Genomic DNA, 5,345 nt, shown 5'->3' with positions numbered 1-5,345 from the left:
AACATAGGTATGGATGTCGTGGGTAGACTCTATTAGCACCCCTCATAGCGTCAGATTCTACCCCATTGAATACGGTGATATTTGTTTTATACAAGTTGGTGCATTTTGGATGGATGGGTTGTAGTTTGTGGTCATCAGTCATAGATTTGTGTACTCAAAGGTTGTTGATTGTAGTTGAGAATGAAAGAGAGTATTTAGAAATATGTGTGAGAGTTCATATTTTGAAAGACAAGTCTATTTTTCTATCAAAGTGTTGTAAAAGTTTTTCCCATAAGGTGTGGAGCTGGATTAGACTTGATGTTTATAAGAGGTTTTAACTTTAGGCACTTCAATGAAGTTATGAGAGTGCACAATAGAAGTGCGGCACTTAGTAATATGATGGGTTCGGAGCAAATTTTGGGAGAATCTTAAGGAATTAGTTGTGACTTGAGATCATGTAGGAATTGAAATTTGCAATGCAAATTTATGATTACCAATGGCTAGAAGAGACTGGCTGGTGACCAAGGTGAGTGCAATAGAGGCTAGAAAATTGAAGCTTGGGCATCAACAGTGGAGAGCATAGTCTTAATTATGGGATAATGGTCATTAGGATCCATAGGTGTTGTAGAACATGTATTTATGGAATTAGATATTTTGGACTACATGAGGTACTTTTGCACTATAGATGTGATGTGCTATTTGAGGAGCTAGTTATGGTCAAAATGGAACAACCTATGGAGTGGAGGTAGAGATTATTGACCCCATAAGTTCTTGGAGATTAGTTATAGTCATGGGAAGGAAATTTTGAGGACGACATTTTAATAAGTGGGGGAGAATATAATAATCCGCCCTAGGTCCCAGACTAAATCTCCCAAGACACAAAGCCCATCCCATACACCCCTTCAAACCCTAAAAAGTGTATCTCCTTTCCAGCTGTTACACCAAAACCTTCCAAGAGACCATAAGGATAAGGGAGCTTTGACCATATTAAAAAGATAAGGGAGCTTTGACCATAACATCTTGAGGATCTTAGCTAGAAGGGAAGTGGCCTTAAGCATAAAAAGATAAAGGATCGAACTCTTAAGGAAAAAGCTTACAATGGGCCCAAGGTAAAGCCCAAAAGTTTAGGCCCAAATCCAAATGGGCCCAAAGCCCAATAAGAAGCCCAATAATAGGCCCAAACTTGGAGAGACCCAAAGCCCAATAGGAAGCCCAAGATTAGGCCCAAGTCTGAATGGGCCAAGGCCCAATTTTAAGTCCACAAAGCTAGGCCCAATCAAATGGACACAAAAGCTCAAATTGAGGCCAAAAACATGGCCCAACCAAATGGCCAAGGCCCAATAAGGGAATCCCAATTCAAAGCCCAAAACAAGGCTACCAAAACACACAACCTTAACTGTAGGAATTCAATATCCAATGCCTTCCAATTCTTCTAGGTGGCACCTAAGGGATTACTTGACTGCCAAGTCCCACACTTCAAAAATTCAAAGGAAAATTTCTGAATTTATAGGACCGAAATCAAGTCAACTAGCATAGGATACAATCAACCACTAGACCCTTGAAGGAAAATTTTCTAAAAAACTAATCTTGACCTCTTTTAATTAGATTAAACATTATTTAACCTAAGTATTAGTACATGTCATAGTCATAGGAGACATGTCCAAGCCATGTACTTCACAAGAAACCATCAACAAGTACAAACCGAATACCTCCAATACATGCCACCAAGTGCTTTGTCTAATTTGAATGAAGTTTTATGCAATAACCTTAGCCCCACCACCTGAATAAATGTGGAAACTTGAACCATGAAAAAAGGACAATGGGCGACACACTCTTAAACATTCACATGAATAAGTCACTAGAGTTCAAATTGGACACCAACATCTCATACACATTCCAAATAAACAAGGGTAGCACCGCATTAGGCTATTAGCTTTGTCTCCAAGAAAAAAGAACAATAGACCCCAAGTGATCAGATCTCCCTTTGACCCTACAAAGTCTATTTGTTCAAGAGATGGAAGAAGAAAATACAAAGGAAGCCAAAAGACCCTATATCGTCCAATTGACACCCTTAGCATCAAATTTGATTTTTGCTTTCTTCCACTTGCCACTGAAGCTCCACCCTCTCAAACTAGACTCCTTACACGTTATCTCAAGATAGGAATTAAGAAGTGTCACGTGTCAAGTTCCCTAGCAACATGTCAAACCCTTGCACCCCACTCCAAGCTTCAATGAATGCAATCGGGTACTCCTAGAGTAAGGTTTGAAAGAAAATTTTTGAAAGTGAATAGCTCCCAATTGAATACATTGAAGGAGAGAATCAAATCTGAAATGAAGACATAGGCTGCATGTAACACCCAGACCCTAGAGAAGCGAAACCACCTATAGAACAACATGTTTTGATGTGCCAATTTTTCTTGCATTTTTTCCTCCCCATGTACTCTGTCGGTTTCTCAAATTTATCCTCCCCGTGACTGTCTCCTTTTCCATCATTTTTTTTTTCTCACCAACTCATCTACTTTCACGCCATTTCTTTTCACTTATTTTGTTTATCTCCACAACTACATCACGTTGCCATACCCGACAACATCACAAACTCTCTCTCTCTCGCCCCTTTATATCTCCGTAAGTTTCCATCGCTTCACGAACCAGCCACTACCCAAGCCCCCCTCTCGAATGGTCTCACTGCCATGAATCACCGTTTACGTCCCAAGCAAGCCAAGTAAACGTAGCTCTTTCCGTCCACAAATCACCGGGAACCACCCAAGCCTCAACGTCTAGGAAAAACAGCCAGCCATTACCATGAATGGATGCCTAACCCTAGACGCAGCCTTGTGTCACAGTAGCAACACTGCATCAGAGCGCCACCGCACCATAGATTCACATCGTTGTAGACCATGGCGCTGACTTACGGAGAGAGGACCACACTAGGCACATAGCCTTCACGGACAGCCCAGTTTCACGTCTGCTCTTACCACCGTCGAACTCACCATGCACAGCTATCCCTCCCAAGCTGCCTAGCCCTTTCTATCGTCACAACCATGCAGCAAGAACCACCACTGAAACTCCGTAATGCACAACCCAACCCAGCCTCTGTTTTCATACACCCGAAATAGAGCACCCCAAAGCCATCCACAGCCCTCCCGAATGGACATCTCAGCCATTAGCCACGGCATGGGACGTCCAGCGACGTGGATAGCTCCTCCACGCCGTCATAACCTTTACAGAAAGTACCGCTGGGAACTACACGCTATTCCAACTCCGCCGCTTTGCTCTCGGCAAGCCACCTCGATCCTCCCACTGCCCTCTCTCGGTCTCTCTTTCCCTCACAGTATCTCCCTCTCTCTCTCCCTGTCACACAGTGCATTGCCACTGCTCCCAGCCGCACCGCCGTAGATACCAACCCAGGCCACCACTACACGTGACTCATGGTAAGCTACTACCATATGCCCTCCCTACCCAGGGTTTTCGTTTCAAAATGGGAATATGTAGTCTGCATGTTAGCTTTTAACTTGGGGTGTAATTAGGATAGTACCCCTAAATTGTTAAGGTGGGCTTGGGCTCACAAGGTTTTGGACGATAGTGGACTTGTTTTTTAATTGGGTAGGATTTTATTGACGAGATTGGGTTTAATATGTTTATATGGGCTCAATATTATTTCATAATAGTCTAAAAACTTTTATGATTACAGAAATTATTTAAGTGATTTAAATTGTTCTTAAATAAAGATTTCTTTCAAACTTATTTTCAAATGTAAACGATAACTGTGTAATTTTATTTTTAAACACTTTAGATATGATCTAGTTTATTTTTATTAAATAAATTTTGTTAATTATATTATCTAGTATCAAATTTTACAGTTAGATTTCAATAGTAAATAAGTTAGAATTTAATGTCTTAGTTGGAGATATTAAGTGGGTATCGATAAATTTTGGGAAGCGATGGGATTTTAGGGCATTGAGAATATTAGGTTTTGAGGAATTAAAATATGTTAACTTAGTCTTTTAAGTTTAAATATCGAAATACGTGTTCGATTGAAAATTTATGGAAGTTATGTAACTATTTTATAGGTGATGATTAATAATCATTCAGTATTGTTGAGGAAAAGTTTTAAGAAATCTAAGAAGTCCAGGTAAGCAGGGAGCTTTGCACGAAGAAATGAAATGAGGTTAACTTTGAAAATTTGCATGTTTGTTTTTTAAAAGAAATCTGAAAATGACCTCAGATCTTTGTTCTGTATATGCGTGAATTCAGTTAAGTGAAACTATTTTCTGTTATGTCTAGTATAGATATGAGCTAATTTTGTACATACTGTTTTCTGAATTGAGAAAAGAGCGAATACAATATTTTTGAAAAATGTTGTTTTGATTCAACAAAGATGTTCTGATTCATGAGATCTAAAAGTTTTGCTTTGACTAAATGAAAATGCTTTAATTCTGTCATTTTGAACATGTGAAATGATCTAAAGTTATTCAGTATTTTGTTTTGATATGATGTGTCATCTGAAAACCTTGGCATGAATTTCTGATTCTGTATTTGAATATGATTTGGTTCTGATGATGTTTCTATTCTGTTTCTGTTAAGGCCTTGCCACTGGTAAAATAGTGGTATACGACCCTGCCATAGGTATAGTAGTAGTATACGGCCCAATCCCGAGTATAATGGTAGTTGATAACTCTACCACGAGGATTAAGCATGGTATACAACCCAGCCACGGGTATAATGGTGGTTTATAACCCTGCCACGGGGGTTAAACATAGTATACGGCCCAACCACCAGTATAATGGTGGTTTATAACCCTACCACGGGGGTTAAGCTTGGTATACGGCCCAACAACCAGTATAATGGGTGTTTATAACCCTACCACGGGAGTTAAGCATGGTATCTATCCCGATGTGATGCTCTGATATGATATTAAGATGATGTGTCAGATTATGATATACCAACGGATTTTTAAATATGAATGTTTCCGAAAATTTCACTCTGATATTTTTATAACATGTTTTGATTTTTCATTCTAAAAGCATAATGTTCTATTTCTGCATTATATGAAAGTAAATATTTTGTTCTGCATTCTGAACACTGTAAATACTCATATTTACATACTAGTATATGTTCTATGCTTATTGAGTTGTTAATAACTCACCATTATCTTCACAATATTTTCAAATGTTTTGAATGTTTCAACTGAAGTTCAGGAATATGAAGCATGGGTAAGGCTATGTAAGCATAGTGGATTAAATACAAAGATGGGTTCTTTGGTTATTGGAGAGCTGAAGAACTTTAGTAGTTTTGTTTTGCTCTGTTGACTGAGTATTTTGGAAGGTTAATATTTATTTTGAGACTTTGTGGTGTTCTTAGTTAAT

This window comes from Juglans microcarpa x Juglans regia, chromosome 6D (assembly GCF_004785595.1).
Source record: "Juglans microcarpa x Juglans regia isolate MS1-56 chromosome 6D, Jm3101_v1.0, whole genome shotgun sequence".
NCBI classification, from domain to species: Eukaryota; Viridiplantae; Streptophyta; class Magnoliopsida; order Fagales; family Juglandaceae; genus Juglans; species Juglans microcarpa x Juglans regia.
The sequence above is the reverse complement of the archived record's forward strand: the minus strand, read 5'-3'. Positions refer to the sequence as shown.